This window comes from Aythya ferina (genome assembly GCF_964211825.1).
Source record: "Aythya ferina genome assembly, chromosome: 5".
In the NCBI taxonomy this organism is placed as follows: domain Eukaryota; kingdom Metazoa; phylum Chordata; class Aves; order Anseriformes; family Anatidae; genus Aythya; species Aythya ferina.
Window position 1 is genome coordinate 25,631,753 of NC_140301.1, and position 27,930 is coordinate 25,659,682.

The 27,930-nt window shown below is 36.5% G+C and overlaps 1 protein-coding gene and 1 long non-coding RNA gene across 6 annotated transcripts in view; one reads left to right on the top strand and one right to left on the bottom strand.

Annotated features, from left to right (window-relative positions):
• Window positions 1–27,930, top strand: part of LOC311438217 (uncharacterized protein) — a 182,614-nt gene that overhangs the window by 123,474 nt on the left and 31,210 nt on the right. For 3 of the 5 annotated variants that reach the window (XR_014694011.1, XR_014694012.1, XR_014694013.1), the window contains one exon: window positions 17,101–17,305. The exons of 1 other annotated variant lie outside the window; for it this stretch is intronic. The gene's annotated coding sequence lies outside the window, so the exon portion shown is untranslated. Of the gene's footprint in view, window positions 1–17,100; window positions 17,306–26,962; window positions 26,992–27,930 lie in introns of those variants that run through there. One more of the 5 variants, XR_014694014.1, reaches the window with a different exon arrangement.
• LOC311438220 overlaps window positions 1–27,930 on the bottom strand; it is a 105,971-nt gene that overhangs the window by 4,690 nt on the left and 73,351 nt on the right. The gene's annotated exons all lie outside the window — the stretch shown is intronic.

Here is a 27,930-nt window from a genome sequence, read left to right on the forward strand (position 1 = left end):
TTTTTACGTACTTTTTGCCATTCTTGCTTGATATTTTAGTAGACAAAAACTGTTCAATAAAGGATATTGTTTAAGAGTTACCACATTATTTTCTTTTTTTGCATTCCATATCATATAGTACATTAGTACTAATCACATTCTAAAGAACAGAAAAAATATACAGTAATTTAATAGAGGATTAAATTTCACATCTTTGCAATTGGAAGTCTGTTTTCTATAACTCATAAGGTAGGCATAGGAAGCCAATTTAAGAAGCAAATGGTGAGATTTAAAAAGCTACAGTAAAGCTAAAATTGAATATTTACTTTGCACCTGTTTTCTAATACACACACACACACATATATGTATATACATACATATATATATAAAGGCAAGTGGAAAATAAAATCTTTGTTTCCTTTTCATTTCACTTTTTACTTGGGAATTAGATGTTTTTCATTTTTATGTCCGAAATAAACATCTGGGTCAGATAGCTACATGAAATACCTTTCCAGTCTCCAGATAGAACAGAATTATTGAAAAGCTACTTATAACTGAGGATTTCTGCTAAATGCAAATTATTGTAGTTGACAGCTATATCAATATGAAGAGTATAATACTCTTGCGCATTATTAATATTTGTTTTTGTAACATACATTGCTAAAAATAGAATTGTTGCACTTCAAAAATGTTCTTTATGGTTTAAAGAAATGTATTATTCAAGTGTTTTTAATTTTATATAATAGGAAAATATGTAGTGTAGACAGGCAAGTAAAAAAATCATTGCTGAAACTCATCAAAGCAACGGCAGGATTTTCACAGAGCAATTATTGAATCTCATCAAAGTTTGGAATCTGACTCAAGAAAGATGTGTTTTCAAGTGCTTGTGCCTAATTCCTCTCCTGAAGCAAGCACTTTGCTGCCTATGTGCAAGTTCAGGAGATACAGCCCTGGAAAATACTTTCTGTCTGCAAGCTTAAACTTGTGTTCAGTCCACACAGCCTGTCATGTTTAAGCTTGACTCCACAGGAGTGCTAACTGTGAACAGTGCATATGCACAGTGCAACGCTAATATCAGTTCCTCCACTCTTCTTCCCCATGAAGAAGTCTGCACAGCTATGGTGCTCACTCATCTTTTGTCTCCTGCCAACAATTACTTCTGGTGAATTTTATTTCACGTTCCCTAAACTGCATCTTTCAGACAGTAGTGTGGGTCATATGTACAAAGTTAGGGCATTTGGACATGAGGTACCTACTGAAATAATAGGATTTGGGAGTTTGGATTCTGGAACTGTTCCTGTGTACACATAGGCTGATTAGGAAAGTCTCCTGTGCAGGATTTGCCTCCTGACAGATTTTTGTGTCCTTATGGCACAGTGGGGAGTAGTAAACCTATTTGGATTATTTGTCAAATATTCTAGAAGGCCAAAATTCAAGGCCTGGAGTTAAATATTAAGTGAACTAGAGATTTAGGAAAACTTCAGGCTTTTCTGTAGTTCAGAAGCAAGGAATGCAGCTATTGGCATACCTAAGTGTCTAAATACATAAATATAAACACTTAGATAAATTTCAGGGTTGTGGTACACATATGGACAGCGAATTCTGCTTGTTTTAGGACTGTTTTCTCTCCTGGAAAAGGAAAATACAGTTTCTAATTCTTCCAAGAATACCTATATAGTAGCTTGCATTTCCAGTGGGGACTTACCTCTCTGCTAGAGCAATCTGGGAGATGCAAGGCAACAAAGAACTGTGTATGGCTCATGTTTATCTGATACAGCACTTTCTGATCAGGGATTCCAAAGAATTTTTAAAAATTAGGTCCATTTTGCAAACAAGGAAGTTGAGGCACTGCACAATGCAATGACTGAAGCTCTACTACAGGCAAACAGTCAAGCTACAAACAGACTTGTTACTTCCTGGTGCTAGATACACTAGGCCAACCTTGCTGTTACTCACTGCTTTAAAGAAGTATTCCAGATGTTCTGATTTAGGCTTTTTACTGCAGGCATTATTTTAATTTCATTATCAGCAATGATTAATGGAAATTAATTTTGAAAGTTAATGGAGCTACCCAACAGTAAGATCTTGACGCTAAAAATTAGTTAGGGATTTTAGATACTTTTTCAAAACTTCAGATAAAGTCACTGAAGTTATTTAAATACGCTGTGTAGATTCTGTAAACACTGGCAGTTCTAAAGTCAAGGCAGAACATTCCCCTAAAGCAACTTTTCTCATTTAAGAAGGAATTAATTCAGGACATTGTGTAGGAAGTCAAACTAGGTGATCACACTTATCCTTTCTGGCTGTGTAATCCATGAGAAATGTGGATATACAAATATATTGAAATATCATTTCCCACAGAAGTAACTATATATTTCTTCACATGCTATATCTCTTTGTGTAGTGACAGACTTTATATTTCTGATTAGTATGTTGTAAAGTGGGAGAAGATTTTAAAACATTGTTGGAAAGTAATCCAAGTTTCAGCGTATTTCCTTTCGGCTTTATAGTGAAAGCTTTAAGTGCCCTCTTTTGGTATAATATGGGAATTACAAGAAAGGTGTTTTGTTTTTATTAAAAAAAAAAAAAAAAAAAAAAAAAAACTTTGAGGGAATCACAAATCTCCAAATTATGGGAATCTTACCACGAGTGTTATACAAATGAAATTTGCCCACAGAAAAAGCATTTAATTTCATAAAAAGTCTTATTATATGGTATACTTCAATATTGATCTCATATATACAATCACTTCATGCTTTGCCACTAAATTCTCCAAAAATATTGGACTTCGATTGTGATGCTTCAAGAATATCTGCTTAAAGCCAGTGCGTCTGGAATGCATATGTGCAGGAAAAGTAGAATTATAAGTCATATACTTTCTGTTGGTTTAGCTGTATGGTTATGTCACACTGTTTAGCATGGGGTTGGACTTATAAAAATTGTGACTAAGTTATAGTTGCAACATCTATGGTGCAGTAAAAGGTCAAAAACATTTATTTTAAGAATATATAGGTACAAATGTGGAGAATGTATTGGTTTAACTTGTATCTCTGTGTTTGGCCATCTGGATGCATGTAGTGCTTCTGTCCATGTTTCTGGATGTCTAGAACAGTGATACTCTGATCTGTGTAAACTTTTCAATTGGCTCCTTTTCTATTTTTATTTAGTATCTATTTAGCTCATTTTACCATGACAAAAGAAGCTATCATCTTCTCGTTTCTTCTTCCTCAGTAACACTTGCTACTGAGATAGTTTGCAATACATTCAGAGTTATTGCTAGTAGTTAACATTTATGCTATGTGAGAGTGAATCTCAGATATAGTTCTAAAAGTAGTTAAAGTCAGTTTTTAATAATATTGTCTGCCAATTAAGAAAATCTGTAGAAAATTTTGATTAGAAAGCATCAATAGGGTGGTAGTCTTTAAATTTTACTTTTAAGGAAGGTACTTCACTGCATGAAAGAGGTGTGCTGAAAGTACATGCTTAACAAGTACAGCATGAAACTAGAAGGGAGTGCTTTACAAGTTCTTTATTGACACTAAGATATTCTTCACAAATGTTCTTATATCCTGCTACACTTCAGCCTCTGTTTCTTTGATCATATCAACACTAACCAAGAGATAATCGATTCAGCTTTTCCATCACAGGTAGTCCTACTGAGTCCCAGTTTCTATTCCAGTGAGGAATGCTTGAATCCAAAATCTTTTTCAAACAGATACAAGTATGAACATTTAAGCAGGAAGTGAATACAGCTCACAACATCTTTTTCCAGTCCCTCATGAAAAAAAGGAATGGTCTTGGTATCTGCTTTTTGCTGTTGGTATTCTCTTTAAAAAGATGAGCTGCAATTTTAACTACAACTTGCAGAACAGTGGTTGAATATGAAAGACTGTAACTTTGCAGGCATAACATCAGTGCTAGCTTTATGAGCAGACCGAGGGCAATAGGGCACATTGTCACATCAATTTTTAATCAGGATTCTCCAATTAAATCAATGGACAGTATTGTTTAAAAGTCAATAGTATAGTAAAACCCTATACTTGGCTCAAATCAACAGATTTAGAGGACAGTCAAATTCAGGCTGACTGTAATATAAATAATGGAGGTTGCTTTGCTTTCAAGCACTCAATCATTTAGCTCACTCTAAAATGCAAAGTTACAAAATGCACATCTGATGATACAGTTATACTCCATTTGTAAGTACATTTTCTGTAATGTGGAATGGAATGTATTTTTCATAATGTGATGAATAACCAAAAAAAAAAAAAAAAAAAAAGCAGAGTTTTGTAAGCAGGTAGGAGACAGAGAAGCAATTTGATATAGTCACAAATCATTGATGGCTAAGAAAGAAGTGTTATATTAAGCAATTTAAATGCCTTTTCTTATACTCCTGTGCAACAGCACATATTTGTTTTTTAAACAAAATACAAGAAATTTTCACAATATTTCTTGGCTTTGTATGCTAATAAGGCAGAGTGAGAAGACTATTACACAGCAATGTTGCCTAGTGTTAGGTAAAACTGCAAAAATATTAAACATAACCATTCTATAGTATGGACAATATCTGGATTTAGAAATAATGATGCTGTCAGGAACAAGACAGAGAGTTAAGTTTTCCTCAAACAAAGGAGAATCTAACAAAGAACAAATGGGGTAGTTCTGATAAGGACAATTTGCTGGTACCTATCTAGAGATTTATTTATGAGTACACTAACATTTTAAAAAAACTTTTATTCAGGACCAAAGAGCACTCTGGGAAGATTTAAATTAAGAGGTTAGCAAGATTTTTTAGACCACTTTATTTTACTGTTTGTTGGGTCTGAATTCTCAACAAATAGTTCAGCCTTTAAAGATGGGAGTAAAAGAGGTGTCCACCTGGAGACCAAGAACAGTGTGTTTCAGCAGCTAACTGTGAAGCTGAAAAGTAAAAGAAAAAATTGTCCTAAGTTTTAGTCTGTCTCATACAAATTGAAAACTTGATAAACATACAGGCTTTCATTGGCAGGTTTTGTTTTTGTTTTTAATTATTACTATTCAGTCAGTTGGGATTATAATCAATTTCTCTTTACCTTTTTTCAAAGGACTACATGTCTGTGAGGGAAAGAATACAGTTGATCAGAAAAGCCTATATTTGCCTAGAAATTGATTCCCTGAAATTATAAATAATCCAGAGTTAATAAGGAAGGTGGACTAGAAATGTTTCCTTTTATATTTCAGAAGTTATAAAATTCTTGATAGGCTCCAGTTCAGAAACCTGAATCTGTCATTCCCATAGATACAAGTAGATTGTAAATTTTCATAAGCTTCTGCAAGAATGCGAGAGTTTAGGGATAAGATTTGCTGATTTTGTGGAGATTAGTAAAACTTACGTTTATTTTGTTAGAAGCAGCATTAATTTCATACATACTGGTTATGTTCTTAAAACAATGGGTTGTGATTAGACCTGAGTGCTTGACTGTATTACCCTTAATTCTTGCCTTTTGCAATTAATGATTTAACAGTGTTGGCTACTTCAAGCACTCAAAAATCTTGATAAACCACCCAAAAGTATTGAGACTGTTTAGGGAACTACTTTTACAAAAAAAAAAAAACAAAACAAACAAAAAAAAAAAAACACCACCTACATTTAGAGGGTTATTTATCTTTTGGATATAAAGTATTAAGAGCTCACATTCTCAATCTTTCAATCCTTTTTTTTTTTATTATTATTATTTTTATTTTTAGGATTCAAGATTTTGATAAAGCAATAAAAATTAAATTTTGATTTTTTTGATGAAGTCCATGAGAATTCTGTCACTAGTTTCTCACTGACCAAGATCACCCGTAATAACACCGGAATTGTGAGGAATTTATGAATCTGGCAAAGCTGATTGAAGATAAATCTTTGAGGTTGCAGAATTCTCTGCTATTCTTTGCATTTTATATGACCTGAGGGCTCTCAGGTATTTCACTGAGGTATTTCAGTGTATTATTGGCAAAGATCAGAATTAAAATTTGGATAGATTTTACAGAGAACAATAAATTTTCGTAGAGCTGAGTGTGTTCTAGAGAGTGAATATATGCTTGGTATTTAGCATCAGAATGGCAAGATATTGTCATCTTGTACAAACGCTCATAGTTGGCCTAGGGTGACATATCTAAACATCTGAATTTCCTGCAGGAGTCGTCAAAGGGGAACTGCAGTCTTCTACATTCTAAGGAGCAGGAGGGACTGTAGTTCCCTGTAGCAATGATTATATTGATAACAAAAAAGAGACAGAAGGACTCATCATTATAGATTTTGGTCTCAAAATAAGACACTAAGAGAAAATTATACTATTTTACATTATGAAGTCAGGAAAGAGGACAACAATACAATATGGGTTAAGAAGGAAAATGTTATAAGCAAGCAGGCATCATTCAAATGTGCATTTGTCTAAGAATGTTTTTCTCTAAAATCAGGGTTAATGGTATTCTAGTGCAATGACACTCTGTAATATCGGCCACCCTGGATATGATCTTCAGAGATCCCCAGTTTAGAGCTTTAATGCTCATCCAAGCCCCTGTTCCAAAGTTTTTCTGATGCCAAACTGCTCCCACTCCTTTACCAGCCTGTTCTAGAGATTTGACAATTTTTTTTTAATACATCCCACATCTTATCTCAGCCCCAGGTCTTTCCATGTTAGCCTCCTATTCTTTCATATCTATGAAGCACCAAGTGATAAGATGAGGGGAAATGGCCTCAAGTTGTGCCAGGGAGGTTTAGGTTGGATGTTAGGAGGAATTTCTTTACGGAAAGGATTGTTCAGCATTGGAGTAGGCTGCCCAGGTTAGTGGTTGAGTCACCATCCCTGGAGATCTTCAAGAAACATGTAGATGTAGAATTTAGTAGCATGGTTTAGTGGTGGACTTTAGTACTAGGTTAAAGGTTGTACTAGAGGGTCTTAGAGGTTTTTTACAACCTGAGTGATTCTATGATTTCTGAGCTTCCAGTCCATCAGGAGCCTTCCATATTCTCCCAAGTCTACCTCTCTAATCTACACTCATCAAAATTCATCTGCAAGGAGATGAAGCAGCATTCTGTGGAAACAGAAGGTTTCTTTCAGTAGTTGCATAACGCCAGACATGGTGTGTACTTAATCAAAAATCCATCCTCAGGGAACTTTGTTGGAACTAGGAAACATCAATTCATAGAAAATACAGATGTATGGTAGTTACAGCTCAGAAATGATGGGTTTGTTAAAAAACCTTCTTTTCAACAAAAAATTTAATCTTCTTTAGTGCCTTCTCATATTCATATAGTAAATGAGTACAGTGATTTGAATTCCCTTGTCCAATAAATAGCATTGCTGCATTCCCAAGCCTCAAAATCAATCCTGCTTCCCAGAGCCCACATCAGTTGTGAACCACCCACATCTCTATGATGTCATTTTAGATCAAAACCAGCAAAGACTGATACCTTAGCTCCTAGTGGTTTGGCTACCAATGAGATGTGGGAAACCCACATTCTTTGATTTCAATTAAGGGTAGGAGGGTTTTGAACTTCTATACAGTAGACTGGGGTTCCAGCCACTAGGAAGGCTGTTACAGGGCTTCTTGGTTGTTAGAGGATGCAAAAATTCTTGAAATCTTTCAAACATTTTATCAGGCTGAGAAAATTGTTTTCCACTCAGTTCTAATTAGATCGTAGGGTCAATGGAAATCGTAATAATTTCTGACTTTGAAAAATGTGATGTCTCATTGGCTTGAACAGTTAATCAATGATTGAATTCACTCGATATAAGTTTACTTAAGAAACCAGAAAACAGATGTTATGTCTCATTCATTTTGTTATATAGGCTCAGAAAGGTAATTACTAACAAAACTTAGAAAACCTGATCTCTGACAACTGAATTACATTTCTGTGTGCATATACTGTATACCATGAAATGTCCTGGAGTTAAGAGTTACAGATTCTGCAGCTGGCCTAAGGGAACCTTTCAAGACATTTGGGATTTATAAAAGGTCAAAGATTACAAGCAATGCTGACCAGTTAATTGCTTCAGGTGAAATAAAATGAAAGTAAGAAAACCATTTTGCATAGTATCAGTGTAGTTGTTGGAAAAAGTCAGGACAAAAAACCCCACTCGTTTGGTGCTAAAACAGCTATTTTTGGATCTGTAATTGTCTATCATAATTTTTGCTTTCATAATTAATAATTTTACTTTCAGAACATGTGATCAGATTCCAAGTTTACAGTAAGCTTTCATGAGTGAATACAAAAGATTAAAAACAGAACAAATAGGTAACTCTATTCTGTACAAAAACCCTGTTCTTCAGCACAATTTATGACAAATTGTGCTAATGCAATGCTAGTCAGAAAGTCTTGTAGAAAAAAGGTAAAACAAAATTCTGTTTGGATGAGAGTGTCTTTTTTTACATATTTGAATTAAAAAAAAAAAAAAAAAAAAAAAAAAGAAAGAAAAGAAACAAACTTTTGTAAATCTAGGAACTGATGTCCTTGCTTTATATGCAGTTTTCAGGGTTATTTTACCAGGTGACTTTTAACACACAAGTTACATTTAGTTCCTACTTGACAATTCTGATGTGTGAGCCACAGTAGGTGCTATGATTCTTTTCCTTTGCCATGCAGTTTTAAAAAGGGGGTAGAAACTGAGAAAAAAATAAATAAATCTGAATTTTGTCACTCCAATGAATATACCAATTGAGCAAGAAGTTGTTTTGACATAGTGTTTTATTAAGCATAAGTGTGATCTGCGTCATAATACTTGTTAGATTGTAATTTGTATTGGAAGGAATTGAGAATCTAAGAGACCCACAGTAACTTAGAATGACTTCCTGAATTAGCACCAAGTTTTCATTTGATCTGCTACTGCTTAATCTTGTTTGTAGAGACAGTCCTCTGATTCTGTTGGAATCTGAAGATTCCAACATTATCCAGAGCCTTAAGTCATTCTGAGATGAGTAAACTCAAAGAATTACATCATGATGCAAATCCAATGACCTTAACTCTTTCACCACCCTAAGATATTTGATTTTCCTCCAGGAAAGTTGTGTTGGGTCTGTCTGAGCTGGAGTCACCTTTTCCCTGCAGCAGCCCACACAGTGCTGTACTCTGCACTTGTAGCTGGAACAGCACTGATATCACTCCAGTGTTGTGTCTATTGCTGCATAGTGCTGGCACAGCATCAGGACTCCTTCCAAGCCCCCAAGAGCCAGCAGACTGGGGGTGGGCAAGTGATGGGGAGGGGACATTGCTGGGGCAGCTGACCTAAACCAACCAAAGGGATATTCCATAACACCTGATGTCACACTCAGCAATAAAAGGGGGGGCTCTCGTGGGGGAGGGGGCTGTTCCTCCTGAACAACCACTACGCGTTTGGGGCCCTGCTTCCCAGGACGTGGCCGAACACCGCTCGCTGATGGGAAGTAGAGAATAATTTTTCCTCTCTCTGTGCTTCCGCGCGGACTGATTGCTTCTTTTGTCTCTGTTTTTTTCCTCCCATTCCCTTTCCCTTTAATTAAACCTTTCTTATCTCAACCCTCGAGTTCTCTGTGTTGTATTTTCTCCCCCTTCCTCTTTGAGGAGAGGGGGAGTGAGAGAGCGGTTGTGGTGGAGCTCGGCTGCCCACCTGAGTAAAACCACCACAAAAGTATATCTAATTCACTCACTTAATCTAGGCTGAAATACCACTTCATTTATGAATCTAGCATAGACAGAATTATATCACAAGATAAGTGTCCCTTGTCAGCCCTCCCAAGAAGAATGTGCTTTTAGAGAGCCAACTGATGCACATTCTATAATGTGGTAAAACACCCCTCCTTGAAGCTAGCAAGTCACGAAAGGCTGTTGTACATCAAACAGTCTGAAACTGCATTTCAGTTACTCTGCTGACTTTATATTGTTTTATTTTGTTCTGTTGATAAAGACATAGAAGATTAAAGGCTAAACAAAGGCTAAACATTAAACAAGGCTTACATTGGCTAAAATACTCAGTCTGGAGTGAGGTCTACAATAAGAGGTGACAAAAAGTTAGTGTTGGTTTATATCATCATTAAATTGAAATAGAACATCTAGAGAATATACAAGGTAGGTTTTTTGTCAGGCATCTGATACCTTATATGTTATTAAAACACAAAAAGCTGTACAACTGAATGCAATGAAACAAAAAATACATAGTCTACCTGAAGAATTTATCCTTCTTTCTTATCAGTGCATTGTTCTTTATTACATAAGGATATCTGCAGATTCATATGCCAATCCAAGGATTTCACAGGTTTTAGTTTAATATTTCAATACCTCCTTGAATCACAGATTTGTGCAAATATTCAGTATTTTCTACCCATACAATCTTACTTAGGTGTTAACAATTGGAGTGGTAAGTGATTGTGGTACATACAGTGCTCAAGCATACCTGTTTGAAGCTAGTACTATGCCGATCAGCTCCTGCACAGACGGCTTTTCTGGTTCTTGTGAGAAACCTTATAAGTGAAAGTTAGTGATAGAGATATTTCAAGGAAAGGTCTGGGGCAAAAGGATCTGCAAATATGAATGCAGATTTCCTAAAAAAAAAAAAAAAAAAAAAAAGAATTCATTTTTTAAAAGGGAATGACCTTTTCTTTTTTTTTTTTTTTTCTGCTATAGAAGTCACATCCCAGGAATGATGATTAATAATGATATATCTGTGCTGGTTCTCTTCACAAAAGCTCAGTTTGGGGATGTTAGAGAGGCTAACGTGGTATTTTTATTTGTTTGTTTTTTTTTGGCTGGCATTTACTGAAAATAAAGGGACTGGCAAAAAATGAAGGAAAGAAATTAAAGCTTTCCTACATAATTCCTTGTAGCCTGGGGAATACACAGGAAATTGGAAAGCCAGAAAACAAGAAATGTTGTCCTAGAGCCTTCCAAAAGCTTTTTCTAATGTTTCAGTGAACCTACCTGTGAAACATACAAGGCTGAAGACAGCACAATTGAAATAACATCATCCTCTCTGCCACTGTGGTAAATGAACTATTCCTGTAATCTATGCTGACAAAATAAATCATTTCCCAGTGTCAGCTGAAGAGTTTGTACAGTCTCTTCATTATTATCTCTCATTGCATGCTGTCTTTCCCTCTGATCTATCGCCTAAATTACTGGTACGAGAACTCCCTCATATGCAGGGATAGCTCCATTGGCTAATTCAGGCTAATAGGAAGGGGAGCTGCTCTGAGGGAGTGCTCAGTTGGCAGGTCTGAGGAGGACAGTGGTAATCAGCTCGGGGCAGTGCTGATCAGGTGGGAACTGTAATTTCTTTGTCTGGCAGAGATGGACCTAGGAGAGCACATACACCCACGGCCTAGGCCACATGCAAAGTTGGGTCACTCTGCTATCACTTCCACAACAAAAATTCTGGATTTTTAATTCAAAGGAGAAAAAAAAATCATGCTTTTTTCTTTAGAGATGCCTAGCTCAGGCTCCACATCTGAATGAACTGTGAACACCATAACATTTAGCAGTGCTGTATGTAACCACTAAATCACAATCTGCCATGAGCAGAACTGAAACACGGCACTGTTCCACTGCTCCCTGACAAATATCCAAGTCACAGCTAGCAGAGCATGTGTTCGGTATCCTTCTGCAGGTCAGCTGCTCTTGCATTCCTCAGTATTCACTGATGGGTGAAGTGGAAGACGTTAACAGTATGAATTTGAGGAGTTTGGATCAAAATATGTAAAAGTCAGATGGGGATCTTTGAGTTATCAGTAGAATAATTTATTTTTATTACACAGTATTTAATTTAAGTAAAACATTAATTTTACTTTTCGAACTTTAGTGCTTCCAATTTATTTGATTCTCACTGCTCCCTTAAAAACAGAACAAGGCAGTTATTAGAGACTCTGTATGAAGAAAATTCAAAGTGACACATGGGAAATTCTATCCATCTTTGAAAGAAAGCAACTTACTGTTGTAAGAGTATTTGGAATTGGAACCTCCACTTCATTAAGGTTATTCTATTAAGGTCACAAGAACACATAGAGACACAGATCTGGTAGGCAAGGCATAAGAAACAATACTGAAGACCAAAAGTCTCCAGTCACTAGTTGACAGGCCATCAAGAAACTACAGGCATCACTTCAGAAAGGGACAACTTGGACTTTGTAGCTGGTGGGAAGAACTAAACAAGAGGAACATGAGGATCTGGGATATTTGAAGGTTTTCTGTCGGCTATGCAAAATTAGTGAAGGAATGTTTAGGGGAAAGGAGCTGTGGAGCAACAAAGGATGAAAGAGACCAAAAAGAGTATAAAAGGAGCCCATCACATACAAATTGTTGCTGCTCAGTACATTCATCTGACTGAGCCCTGCACGTGATCACTGCAGTCTGCCCTGTCTTATTATTAAATATTTTCTTAAGTGTGTAATCTCACTCTTTACCCCACGTGTGTGAGAGTACTGTGAGGGCTGTGCTGGTATTCATAGGGACCCATGAGCACAGGGTGCCTGGGAGATGAGTGTGCAAGTGCATGCATCTGTTCGCTAGTGAGCATCACACTGCACCAGCCAACAGGTGGGAGATTAAGGGAGTGGGTTGGAGGGCTCAGCACTGGCTCTGAAGATGCTGTCTCTTCCCTGAAGAACCTAGAATCTGAGAACCCAGTGTTGCAGCTGGATCCTGACAAATTGAAATCAGTATATATTGATAGATTTTCAGAATTGGATGAGATTAACTTGATTTTAAGGTCAGCAGATGGGATACAAGAAAACAGGAAATTCAGGAAAACAAACAAACAAACAAACATTGGAGTTTTCAAGTGAAGGGGAGATTTTTGGAATGGTTCAAGTGAAGTAGTGGTTTTGGTTATTTTTTAAGGATCATTTAAAAGGGTTAAGTCTAAAGTTATTAGGTTTTAAAATCATTAGATCTAAAGGAACGACAAAAAAGTATTGTATGCATGTGTACTGTCTGCTAGGGAAAAAATATCTTGCCTTCCAAGAGATTAGGTTAATAAAACAATTTGCTTATATCTCCTTTGTAATAATTTAGCTAAGAGTTTGGAGATAATGTTTTTAACATTAACATAATGTTTTTATACTATTTGAATATTAAATAACTATTAAATACTTTTAAATATTGAAAAATTAAAGATGAAACCCAGGAAAATACAGCTGTTTATATCATATCACTGTTCCTCTGAATGAGATCACAGTATAATTGAATGAAATATATGTATCTGGAAGGTCATTAATTAGTCAGCATGTAGTAGTTCACAAGACCTGCTAATATATGGGACTTCTGGGAGCTTTTTCAGATTGAAGCAATTGATTTTGTCACAGAGCCAAAAACTAGAAAGTAGTTTTAATATATTTTTTCCCTCTTCTAGAAACATACCTGATAAATCTGGCAGTGCCTTTTCTTTTCTTACCCTCTGTTCAAATCAGACCATAATTACTCTGGCATCAAGGTCAGGCAACTTGGCTAGCTCTGAAAGATATCAGCTGTTTTTCTCATGCTTGCTGAACCTCTCTTAGACAAATTTTGCATTGTTATTTGTGTCAGTTTTATTGTGGAACATCGCGCTGCCATCTGGGAAGAAAAACACCATGGTACAGGAGCAGCTGGTGAATGAGAATGGCCAAATAAACATTGGCACTCATTCTGCCATTAGGTGAGATAAGAGGGCTGAGGCCAAGCCAAAAGAGACAGCCCCAAACTACTGCCATTATCCTTCACTGTCCCCTTCCCCCTTATCTCTGTTTAAAAACACAGCTATCGTTCATTTTAGAGAAGGGCAACCAAACCTAGCTATCAGGTGTTGGATGTGCCCTTCTGAAGCCTGGAAAACAGAGATATCCACAGTCAAAAGCATCTGAAGTGTCTTGCCAATTGGCTGAGTGACTGGATGCTTTTATTTCACTGGAAAAATAACAAAAACATATCATATTTCTGTAATGATTCCTATCTTAGGAGCTCAAAGCACTTTAGACATAAATTAATTCTCTAAGCACTTTGAGAATGGGTAGGGAGCTACTAGCTCCTTTTTCATAGGCAGGCAAGTTAAGGCACAAAGAAGCAAATACCTTTCTTGTCTATGGTTAGATACGGAATTTGTGTTAATGCCATGAATAAACCCTAATTCTATACTGCCTTGCCTTTTGCCCTACCAGCAACCTGATTTTCCCTCCAGAGACTTGAGGCCAAACAAGAAATTTAAGGAGACAAAGTATTTACCCAATTTTTATGTCCAGAAACACAAAACACTGTCTAGGGTGCTATTCCTGCCTATTTGTTGGAGAACTGAGCTAAGTAGCTGGTTGGGGATCCCTTACTGGCAGACACATTGCAAGTTAGAGGAACTACTACGTACTTATACGTAGTAGTACATATAAATAAAATATCACTTCTTTTTTAATAATTAGCATAAATGGTTGCCAGACAAAAATAAATTTGAAACTGATAAAAAGCAGTCTGTATGGTATTCAAGATTAAGAATGGATCATTCCTTGTAATGCATTATGTTTGTCTTGTGGCATCAAACACAGACCCAGTTGTCCACTCAGGCTTGACTGCCAATAGTCTTTACTGGCTGATGGCTGTTTGGGGAAGAGTTTAGTAACCTCAGTCCATTTCCCAGTAATAACAGATGGGTCATTTGATATGTCCATTTCCCATGTGATAACAGCAACATCATTTTTATGGGCTGAGAGTCAAAAACAGGCAGTTTTTCAATGATAAGGGGATAAGCCTTGCTTCCTGTCATATACAGAAGCCTTGCTTCCTCACTTATGTGATCCACCCCCATTTTATCTCCTTCCATTTTCCTTGGTAATCCTTCGTCCCCTGCACAAGTCTTCCAGTTCCTTCTGTCCTTGATTTGAGGGCTCTAATCGCTGCATCTATTAGGGTTAACTGAAAGCTCCCTGTGTGTGTGTGATGTTTAGCTTCAACTCTGTAAATGTCTCTAATGGGCTGAATTCCGCCTGCCTTTCTCTCAGTGGGAGCACTGTTTCAGGTCTCTCTCTGCAGCTCTATTCATATTCATAAACTCGTGCCTTTATGCCTTCACCAAGTTGCTGGGAGAAGGGGCCCTTACAGATGGATTCTGTGTGTTGTCACTTCATTATTTCAGAAAGCTGTGCTACTTACCAAATGCCTAGACCACTGGGTGCAACCCTAGTCATGGCATATGGACACAGCCCCAGAAGACATGAACCATGTAGCCACATCTCATGGTGACCAACTGTCCTGTTATAGTACCTTCAGTACAGTAGATTTGTTCTACCTTTTTATTTTCCCAGGACAACTTCTGTTCACCATGGAGAATGCTGATGTTACCATTAAACCTCCCTCCCCGCCCCCACCAAAAAAAAAAAAAAAAAAAAAAAAAAAAAAAAAAAAAGAATAGAGAAAAAGAAAAATTAGTGAAGGATGCAAAAGTCAGTGAAAGAAAACAGAAAAATGTTTTCAAAAATCATATTTGGTGAAATGAAAAAAAAAAGCTCTAAATCACTGAATATTTTTACACATTGGCATTATAGGTATTTTATAAACCTGGATCTGTTGTATCAGAAACAAATTCTAAACACCTGAGCTAAAGACATTTTAAAACCTTTGGGGGAAAAAAAAAAAAAAAAAAAGAAAGAAAGAAAAAAAGAAGTGACCGTGAATGAGGCTATGCAATGTTCCAGGGCTAAACAAGGAATTTTAGTAGACTGATGCTGGTTTTGTGTGGGAACTACTCAGACACTGTGTCATTAGTGTAATATCCTAAAAACATGTCAATACCACACAATAGAGAACATCCCAGTGGGAATCTGCAGTGGCCATCTGGTACAATATATAACCATGAAAAAATATCTGTTCAGGTCCTGAACGTAATTTAGATTTATCAAATATTACACCTACATTAATTAGCCATAATAATGTGCCCTAAAACTAGGCCTTGTGTTGTCTAATTCATTTTTTCTGAGTATAATATTAATTGCATACTCTTTTAGTAAAGTATTTCAGTTGCTCTTAAGTGTAAGCGGTGTAAACTGTAAGCAGTGACAAAGAAACATGGTTTCTATTGTGAACTCTAAATGCTAGTTTTTTTGGGGGTTATTTTTCTTTTGCCCATGAGTTTTGTACTACAGAGAATGAAAATCTGAAATTTTACTTTGCAGGAAAAAAATATGTAGCTTGATTGATCCACGGTGACTTTGAAACTTCCCTTTATATTTTATTGTGCTCCAACTTCACTTTGATTTAAATGTCTGATTGAACTCAGTATCTCAAAGAGAACAGTACTAAAAGTGGTTTCCCAGCAAGATTCATGCAAAGTTTGCAAAAACATCAGCAGTTCAGAAAGTGACTGAACACAGCCTGTTGTGACAGTGGAATCTTGACTATATCGTGTGACAGTGTCAAGTCACAGCACAGAGGGGAAGTTATGAGGACGTTATGGTCTTGAATAAATACAGTTCTGGCTTTTCACAGAACAAATGAAAGCTTGAGATGCTAGGTAGGTGCTGGGAAACATGCCATTTAGCAGGTTTCCCAGCTGCAATAGTACTCTGCCACTCAGAATCATGTATCTGCTGCTTATTTGTGCTTGAACTGTGAGGACTCAGCCTGACAGTGAAATGTGCTGCCATTATATTAAAGGCAGGTACAGTGGCTTTGAGGCATCAAGTGGGGGGCAAAAGAAGGTATATTTTGTTTGAGAGACGTTACAGTGAAAGGGAAAACAGTGAGTATAAAAGAGTATTCAGAAGAAATTAGATACTAAACTATTTCTTTGACACTAAGCTTCTATGGATGGTGCTAGGCAAATCACTATGTGATTTATCACTCCATGATTAGTTTTGACATACATAAAAGAAGGACGGCCTCAGTAACAATTGTGATAAAATGCTGTGGGTAAAAATGCTTTGAGATAGATTTTTCTTTCCTAAACCAGTCACTGCATCGAATCTCAGTGTCCAGCTGGTGATAAAATTATTTCTCCTGTGACTCTCCAATGACTGTGCAACCTGCTTTTCCCACAAATTTTTCATCACAACTGCAGCAATGTTGCAAAATATGCACGGTTTTGTTACAGTAGTTTTAGATATATGCACTGAGAAACATAAAGAAAGAGTGAGCACTGCATAACTGTTCTCATTTGTGCATCTTCTTAGGTTCCTACAGGCTGAGAACCTATATATTGCCATTGCTTTTGGGACTCTCTTGTAGTGGTAACCAACACATACCAGTAGAAGCCTAGCTGCAGCAGCATGGAATTCATTGCAGAAGGAAATGCCTCAAAACAAACTAGATAACTATTCAGTTTTTCTCCCTGGAAGACATCCATACTACTCTGAGTACAATCTTCTTGGTATCAAGGTACGTGGTTTGAAATTAGCTTATGTATGCCCTCAAATACTGCACTTGTATTACTGTAACGCATCCTGGCAATAGGTAGTGATGTGCTATATTCTTCTTGTCCACAAGATGTCAATGCATCCTAAGAACTCTAGTGCCCATATCTGCCAGTTTCTGTGTAAAACGAGGCCTAAGTGTTTGTTTTGTTTATTAGTGTTTAGTATAACTACAGTGCCTAGGCCACCATAGCCATTTTTACAGGGTCCACTGAGCAAATGTCACTGCTCATAACTGATACTAATGGCATAGATCACTCCATCCTGCAGAATGAACTTTTGGGAATGGTGCAAATCTCAAAGATCTTATGCCATGCAGTCAGCTGCTTGTCCTGTCAGAAACCTGGAAGGAGACAGCAGGATGGGGCAATTAGCAGTACACATGCATGCAGAAGGAAAAGTAAGGTATGTTCGCTTAAGCATTATGCTTATTAGCTTGAACTCCCAAAGGGGAGCTTTGCAACATCTGACTTGCTCAAAGCGTAGGTGGAATGAGTCTATATGTATCAACAGCTGCCCTTGTTTCCTGATCAGTTTAAAAGAGGATTAGAATTAGATTTATAGAAATTTGAATTATTGCTGGTCTGTATAGAAAGCTTCAATTTTGCCCCCATTTATATGACAATATTATTGTAATAACATGAATGTCCTGAATTAAAACCAATGGGATAAAGCAAAGAGTTTTTCTCTTCTGGTTATAAAGAACTCTCGAGGTCTTCATATGATCAATATTAGGGAAGTGCTAATTTTGCTGTGTTTTAACAAGTTAATCTTTTATTTGTATCCCATATAGATAGTTGAAGGTCATAATATACTTGTCTGATGTCTGAAGTCATTCATACAAATGAAATGGACCGATGTAGTCCTTATTTGCCTTGATTTAGAATTAGCTGGAATGGCACAAAAGACCTACTTTATAATGTTTGAATTTTGGCATAAGTCAGCAGGACCTAAGAATGTTAAATTGGTGTATCTGGAAAGGGAGATGCCAGGGTGGGTACTTTTACTGGCATTCCCCCAGGGGAGAAGCAGCCAGCATTCATGAATTTGTTTCAGTAATGCAGTAACTGCTGCCAGTTTGTCAGAAGCCAAGTTTTGCCAAATGCCTGTTCATTTTTTCCATAGACCTTTAATATTTTCTTTCAAAAGAGAAGTAGGGAAAATAGACTGAATGTCATTTTTACAACAGAGGAGTGAGACTTGTTCTCTTTTGAACCTTTTAGGAAAAAATATATAATTTTTTATGGTTAATTTTGTGTAGTATAAACCGCAATTCAGTCATTGTCATTCATCTCTCATTTTGAGGAGGAGATTGATTCTCATTCCATCTACTTGCATAAACATTTTATGGAATTAGTGGAAGTGAAATAAAATGAAATAAATTCAGAATTAGTTTTATATAATATTATTGGTTATTAATTGTCTAGTACATGATGTTTTCATTCTGATTTCATTGGGATAAATCTGGATTAACATGCACATTTCCATTTCTACTAACTGATAGAGAAATACAGGGGGAACTTTTTGCTCTTAAAATCCTTAGCTGAAATGCATTAAACAGGATCAAATGCTACCATGATTTCTTGCAATCAAAGTTTACTCATTTGTTTCCCACAGATAAATGTTCTACTGTAGAAAACACAAAGATTTTATAGGCTTTTTTTATTGTGGTTTTATTTTTTTTCTTCTTACTTTTATTCTTAACAATAATATGCTTCTACCCATTTCTGTTTTTATTTTTTTATCTATCAGAAATTATATCACATGAATAGAATGTTCACAGAGGCAAAGCATCTGTATTTCGATGAAACATTTCATTTATCCATGAAAGGAGGAAAAGTTAGTATCCTTTCCCAGAAACATAAGTGATACAACTGGATATGGTGTGGAGGAAAATGGAACTCCTTTTTCCCATTACATCTTCCAGGATCAGTTCAGACACAAAGAGCTGTGCTCATGGGATCTGGTGCTATAAACTTCCCATCTGTGGGATCTGCCACTGTTTTGGGTATCTGAGTCTGGATATGAGTAGGGGTAAATCTTTAACTAAGTTGGCTGGACTAGCAAGACTGACTAGAAACAGATTGGCTGCCACTTCAGTACAGCAGATAAAGTTTTGCCTATGAGTTCATACCCTATTCCACATACTTAGTGCAAACAGACAGTCCCTGGTTGTGCCAAAAAGCCAGAAAGCTCTTCTGAAATGAACTTGTAGAAAATGTGTTTTGACAGAACAAAACAGAAAATTAGCTGAACAAGAATTACAGCCTAGGAATTAGGAACTAAACTGGTTTTCTTTTGATTTTTTTGATAACATTTTAATCAACAATACATTAACCTCTCCTAACTAGGAACATCCTCAGATCCACCTCTGGCAATCTCTCTTTGTTCTCTGTCTCTGTCTCACTCTCTTTCCCATCCTTGATGTCCAGGTTTATGTCTGACAAGTCACCTCAATAATAAACTATTCCTTTTCTTCCCTTTTTTGCTTTGATAAATAGTGAAATAACAACGTTTTGCACTTTGTAAAACATTATCTTTAGCATGAGGTGACAACTGATGAGACAGTTAATCTCTTAGGAGCTGAAGTTGCAGGCGTTAAGCAAATTCAGGCATTTCTGCATTAGTTATACTTGCATCACATTTGGATGATCTTCAATGAAACTATAACTTTTGGTTTTCTTCTCTAAATGAAAGCTTAGAGTCTAAACAGCAGTTAAAACAACTGCTTTTTTCCTAATGTCATACAAGTATTTCACATCTTGTTTCTCAGAGAAGTGCCCTTTCTTATCCTTGTGCCTTTGCAAGTATGAAGAGAGGTAATCTATTTTAATAGCTTCAAGTGGAGACACTGTATGTTGAAAGGAGAATACAACCAGTAAGTCAAGCTTACTACCTTACAAAATCCCAATTTCAAGCACTGCATAACATACATAAAATGAGAATCTGAGTAAAACCTAAATTTTTGTGGCCAATAGTCTACATATGACTTCCTCTCATCAGGAGAGTAATCCTTCAGGAAGCTTTAAAGCTTTCTGAAAAAAAGCTTCCTGTTTTCAAAGGACACTGAAAGACAAGGCTAGCTTCAAACCCTCTTGTTAAACTGCTTCATAGGGCACAGCCACACCTGATTTCACCTCCTTCCTGTAATTAATCATTACAAATTTTTTCTTTAACAAACAGAACTTCTGTATACAGCATCTGAATTTGTGGCAATTATGTTTATTCATTTCCACCAGACTGGTAGGGAAGATAGATCAATAGACAACATTTTGACCTGAGGCTTGTGAGATGTAGACTTTGTGTCTGTACTATATGAGACCTCAAACAAATCACTTCGAAACAGACAGCTAGGTGTATCTCTCAACTGTATTGTTCTGTGTTTCAGGTGGCTGACAGCCTCTGTGAGTTTTGCTTTCAGTTTTGGTATGCCTGTATTGTCATTTGATGGTAGTTTTCATGACAAGACTATGGCATGAGATTTATCCAAACAGACGTACTGTTCTTCATCCACATTATTGTCTAGACTTTCTATGGTCAATGGAGAAAAATAGGCATTGGAGAGCATGATACATCTGTTCTTTTAGCAGATGATTCATGCCCTAAAAGTGCCTATTTCTCTCCATTGACTAGAAAGGAACCTTAGTCCTCACTACCCATAATTGAATAAGAGACTATGGTCAGCAGATCTGAAAGTGTGGCTTCAGGAACATCTGGAGAGTCACCTGTAAAGTATATAGTGTATCACCTTTAATACTTTAACACTGTGGCTTCCTAAGCTCTGACAGGGTGACAGCAGATGCCTGAAGCTCCATAGCTTTACAAAGTATTGATGAAGACATGAGGAAAAGGAAAGTGCCATGTTCATAGCCATGCTTGAGATTACTCTTAAAGAGCAATGCAGAGTCTAGCATTTTCACATTTCACTAAAATGTTGAGGACAAATATCTCAAAGATTTTGAGGAGCTTAGATACTATAGTGTTGAGGGCCAAATAAGGGCCAGCTGAGATAGATAAAGCCTGCTGTTTGGAATTATGTGGTTTTGTACATCGTGATCTTCTGCACATTAGTGCTTGCCAAGTGTACAACAAAAGCATTTCAAGCACTGAGACATTAAGAATGTCATTCCGGAAGCAGTTAAATTGTTGCTGACCAGATATATGCACCCTGAGAATTAAAGTCTTTTTTTATGTTTTGGAGGTTTTACTACATTTTGTTTGTTTGTTTGTTTGTTTTTCTGCTTTTGTGCTGCCACCCCCCTATTTAGTCTTTTTTTTTTTTCTCCAGATTTATTTTTTTTTTCAAATTAATGGAAAACCAGTCAGCATGTAAATAGTGATCCAGAATGATCATTAAACATCTGTTAAAACAGGCAAGAGCCAGGAAAAACTTCAGCTGGACTGCAATTGTTCTTGAGAGGGTCAGCAAGGGAGAGAGAAAGCACACAGAGCACAGGAGGCAGCCAGAGTCTTTCAGATTTGGTGGGCTTTTTTTCTTTTTCTTTTTCTTTTTCTTTTTCTTTTTCTTTTTCTTTTTCTTTTTCTTTTTCTTTTTCTTTTTCTTTTTCTTTTTCTTTTTCTTTTTCTTTTTCTTTTTCTTTTTCTTTTTCTTTTTCTTTTTCTTTTTCTTTTTCTTTCTCTTTCTCTTTCTCTTTCTCTTTCTCTTTCTCTTTCTCTTTCTCTTTCTCTTTTTCTCTTTCTCTTTCTCTTTCTCTTTCTCTTTCTCTTTCTCTTTCTCTTTCTCTTTCTTTTCTTTTCTTTTTCTTTTTCTTTTTCTTTTTCTTTTTCTTTTTCTTTTTCTTTTTCTTTTTCTTTTTCTTTTTCTTTTTCTTTTTCTTTTTCTTTTTCTCTTTCTCTTTCTCTTTCTCTTTCCTTTTTTTTCCCTTTATTTATTTATTTATTTTCCCCAGAATCATTACTGTTAGGAGGAACCAAATGTCTGTGGCAGTTCTGTCCCAAGGGGTACATGGCCCCCTAGGGTAGGGTAAGATGAATAACTTATGTTCCACGCCTGCTGCACTTTGCCATTTTGTGAAGTGCACAGATATGACAAGGGTTATGGAGAACATAGAAATGGATGTTCCTGCATGTTATGACAGAATGCACCCAGTAAGCTATTTATATTATACAGTGGCAAACTACACTAGCTATCCACAGCTTAGGAAGCACTTTTATCTCTACAGAATTTTGAGAAACAAGTTCTGGTGAACCCTTCTTCTGAAATTAAAAATGTTTCTGCCTCCAGCTGTCCATCCCACTCTTCTGCCAAGAGTTACCACAGAGTTGGTAGAGGGGAACACGTGTAGCACTGAAAAAGCCTGGTGTCCTAGCATAAACCTAGCATAGAAGATGGACATCATCCAGCACCACCTAGATGGAGTGGCTAGGAGACAGGTATCTTCCTTCTGCATTGGTACAGGAACCTTTGCCAAAGGTGGGGTGGACAGCTACCTGCAACAATGTCTTAGCTCTAGAGCAGCTCAGCTATTACAGCTCCTACTAACTTCACCCTTTGTTTATAGAAACTACCAGGAAAGTCTCTATGTACTAATACATGTACATAGAGCCTTAAATGTTACTTGCTTTCATAGAGGCACAGTGTCTATCCAAGTATGAAATCTGAATGAAGCTATTGCAATATGAACTTCCAGTGTATAGCTTTTCATTCAGAGGAATAGGGGCAGAATGCTATCAGTCTGGCTGAGTCTGTTTAAATGGAGTAGCCATCTGTTATCAGAATGCCATGTTGCCCAATTAAAACAATATGACTGGATTACAACAGTTTGAATAGCATTTTTTGCTAGACTGTTCCTGATTCTAAAAAACCTACCATTCCTTCTGGCTGCTTCTGCACCTGCTAATGCAGACAGTGCAAAGAAATAGCAAGCTTGACATTTATTAACAGTATGGCCAATAAGCTAGGTCTGAACCTGAAAATATTTATGCATTTTAAACTTTGGCTGACTGTCCAGTAGTCATTTCTCCATTTTTTTTGAGGAAGTGCATGGATTTCAATATGAGAAAAATTTCTGCAAAGCTTTTGTATACACATAGTACATGGCTACTAAGAATGTGAGTTTATCAATGAATTATTTTTACTTTTAAAAATAAGTTTTTAAAAGTAGTAAGTCCTTCACTTTTTTCTAATTTAGAATGCTAAACTGGTAATTCTGAATGTTTCTTATTATATGCCTAACTCATTATAACAGAATTTCTGTCTTTAGAGTGTTCTGCATTTATCAGCTTTTCTGTAAGATGCAGACGAACATTCCTTTCGGAGGTAGTAGAGCTTCCATTTTTAATTTGTATTTTTGAAAAGATAAGAAACAGCAAACACAAAATGGATACCAGCAACTCAAACCTGTGTTTTCAAGAACAAAAATAACTGTTGACTGGAGAATTAACATGATGGCTAAGAGAGTAAGGCAAGTCTGTTAATCAAAGACTCTATTAGTTCCCACCTCCAGAGCACATTTATTTTACTTAAATGAAATGTTCAGTTTGATGGCTGCCAAACATACCAAACAAGACAATAAGGTCTTTCAAAATATGCTTTACAACTGTATTTACATTTTTTCTTAGAAAGATTTGAATTTAAGGAAGTTAGAATACCTATAAGGTTGGATTTCCTAGTTTACCTATCCAGACCATCATGAAAACATAGCCCCTAGGATTCCCACCCAGCTTCACACATACTTTCTTGTTGTAGTCTAGTCTTTGGCTACTGATAGGTCCCTGTACAATTGCAATAGCCACACTTGAGCCAAGCACAGGAGTGGATTACATACCTGTAAAACTGTTCCGTGGTTCTGAAAGTATATTATACCACATCCCATTAGATGTCAATTCTGCTGCTGTCATTAATTCAGTTAGCCATGGCACCAACTTTGTACCCTTCTCTCTGACATTTTGGCTATGCTCAATCTACTCTGCACACTGCTGTACTTCTGCTTTTGCTCTCTTTCTATCACTTTCAGAAATCTTCAGTGTTACTTGTGTGGTTTTAGTGTTCTGGTATTGGGAGGGAGAGGAAATGAAGGCTGTTCATACTCTATTCCTCTGTCAATCAGCAATCCTTTAAAGCTGCTATGGGTACGGAATAAGTGGGTCCTAGGTAGGGATTGAGTGAGGAAGGGGGTTGGATAAAATATTCTTCTGTTTCCAGTGCCACATACCATCAACTTTGTTCTGAAATCCTCCCCAGACAGGTTTTGGCCTCCAATAAAATGCTAATATTCCCAGATTAGTCAGGAGTGAGAAAGATCCTCATTCATAGTTTTTTTACTCTTTTAAAACCCCGCTGACTTTATATTCAAAAGATTTAGGTTTAAAATACTTGCTGGTAACATTAATTTTGTATCATGAAAAGGTTCACATTATGTAACGAACCACTGGTCCATCACACTCTTTAAGCCTTGTTTACCTATGCTTTATTTTTAGAATGCAACCTTTTTTTGTTGTTTCCTTCCACTAATATTGTCTCAGTCTCCCATCAGCACAGAGCTGGTATTTGGTTTTGAGGGCTCTAGGGAGAAAACAAGTAGTGGGGCTCCGAGTGACAAGTCTACAGTGATGTTTGAGTCCTGGACTTCCTGCCTACTTACAGAGAGACTCAGGCTAACATTTGCCCTAAGAGATTTATTTTTTTTCTATTTAGAACTAGGCCATTGTGTCTCAGTGAAGATTGCAGACTCCTGAGGACTTTGAACATTTCTTGAGAGGAAATTCAAGTTTGATTTCAGAGCATACCTTCTATAACATGTGAAGCTACTAATAGATCTACTAATAAATGTTAATTATTTAAGTAATGGAAAGGAGTGTAGTCCTTAATCACATTTAGTAGATTAGACATGACGTAGCAAGTCAACCAAGGCATAGTAAGTCAAACTTGATGAAAAGTAAACTTAAACATTTTTTCTTGATTTCTTGGTTCCTCTTAGAGTCTCCTAACCACTCATGAGGTAACTTGTCCTGCCAACTGCATGAGCTGCCCAGGCATCCCAGCATATTCCGAAAACCATAGTAACTGCCTTGTAACCATGTCTCCTTCAAAGAGACCATCTACCTTACTTTCATATGTCAAATTTGTCTTTTATGGATTCCTATCTCAAACCTACTTCCTTTCATCAAAGCATGTGGAGTACCATGAACACTTGAATTTTGTGCAGAAAATTACTTAAGTTCTCAATTGTCTCATCTTCATCATTCTGCTTACCGCAAAATATATCACTGTGCTTCTTTATCAGACTAAAATGAATTATAGATTAATTGAAAATGGCAAAAGCACTGAAGAGAAATTGGATAATTTTATGTTTTATGAATCTGCACAGCTCCATAGACTGCAGAAGTAGCTACTTTACACCAGTTGTGGCCTACAGCAATTTAGAAGTCTGCTTTCACTACTTCATCAGAATTGAAAAATGTTTCAATTACAGTTCTACATGCACCCAAAGTGACTTTGATCTCTTTGTTTTTCCTCCCCACTAACCAGGAGCAAATATAATTGCTTGTAAACCATACAGAGATGTATCACATGCCAGTCTTATTGCTGTAGTAAGTCAAAAGAGCAAAAGATTGGAAAAAAAAAAAAAAAAAAAAAAAAAAAAAAAAGATTGTCAAAATCATAAAATGGTGGCAAGAATTTTTCATCCTGAATTATTATCAAATTATTATAGTCATTAGTAGATTGTTTTTTTATTTTCTTTTCTGTTTTTAAATCACTTGTGAATGATGTGACTGACTTTACCATGAAGTTGCATAATCTCTGGCATTTATACTAACCCTATACTTTTCTATATTTAAATGTCTCAAGTGAGAATCTTGGTTTTCCTTTTGAAAACAAAAAATTCTGAGCCTGCATGGCTACACTTGAAGAAAACTTCAAAACCAATGAACCTTAAAATTTGAGAAGCTTAAAAACAAATGAGAATAACAACAAATTTTATTTATTTATCTGCTTCTGAGTACCATAATAATTAGGCTAATCTGAAAGTGTCCATGAAACTCTATTGAACTTTGAACAATCTGGGATTTTTAAGTGTTTTTTTTCTAGATAAGGAAGGAATCTTCCAATCTCCATGTGACAACCCTGGGCTTAGACCTCCTCCCAAATTCCCATGCTCAACAGTGACACTAAGAATAAAATACTCAAAATCCACCAGCATCATCAGAATCCCAAAGTTAGCAAAGGACTGGAAAGAATCAAGAAAAGTTATTTACCTCTGTCTTAAAACCACAGATCAGAATCAAACCTACTGTATATATAGAAAAGAGAATTATTTCATTCTTTTGTAATTTTTTTCCAAATTCATAATTATTTCCCCCATAACATGAAGAATTTTTCAAAGTGGGAAACGATCACAAAAATGTGGTGTTTTAAACTATTTCAGTACCAAATCTTGAAAGTATTGCAGAAAGATAGTCGTGTTTTTAAGAGTTTTAGGGACAATCACATATAGCTTCAAAAAAAAAAAAAAAAAAAAAAAAAAAAGAAATTAAAACTATTCTTGTTTCTTATTTAAGCAGCTTTCAGTCTGTGAACTATGTTTAGAGTTCTTGTTCTCTGCCACAGTCATGCAGTAACACATCTTTTTTTTTTTTTTTTTTTTTTTTTTTTCCCCAGGGCAGGAGCATACAGCAGTAAAAGAGGAAAAAAAAAAAAATAAATAAATTAAAAAAAAAAACAAACAGTTGTTTAGTCTACTTACTATTTTGAAATCTAAGCTTAGGGCAAGAGCTACATAAGTGTAACATGATGCTCATAGCATCCGGTCATAATTAAAGCAAAAACAATAAGGAACAACAATAAAATCCCTTTCTGCTTTAGCTGTGCCTGTCTGCTGTGCCCAGCAGACAGGGGCTTTCACAATTGCTGTCTGGCCCACCAGTCACTGCTCATTATGCTGACACTTTGAAGCCCACCTTCACTTCTGCTAACAGGGAAGCTGATACTAAAGATTCCACTTCATCTTCAAGAACCCATTGTCAGCAACACAGTGTGACTCTTTGTGGGGCTGAAGGGGTGCTGGGAATACATCTAATGGTACACACACCAGGTGTTTACGGATGCAGTGGAGTACCACTGCATCTCACCCCTAAGTATGAACTGAAAATGATGAAATTAGCACCCCAAGTCTAAACCACAGTCCAGCACTGAATGTTTGTAAACCAGACTTGTACTAAAAGTCCAGGTAAGTTTTAGGCTCAACATGTAGAGAAGAGAGACAGAAAGACAGAGACAGAGACAGAGGCACAGTGTACACTTACACATGTAGGTAGGTGTAGGCTGACCTGAGCTTAGAGCTGATAACCAGTGAACTAGTTTCTAGTCTTATGAGAAAGTTGGCTCATTACATAGAGCACCTGTGGCTGTGCAAACCCAAATCAGAGCGGTCCAGTGTCATATGACTGTGTCAGCACACTTCTGTATGGGCAGAGTCAAGGCAAAAGAGAAAGGAAGCTAAGTTGCAAAATTGGATGGAAAATTTTTGAAGCTTCGGACCAACATTGTGCAAAAGAACAACCTCTCTTTTGGGTTGATACTTTATCAGCACTTCACCATTACCACTGCTGTCCTTGTCACATCTCAAT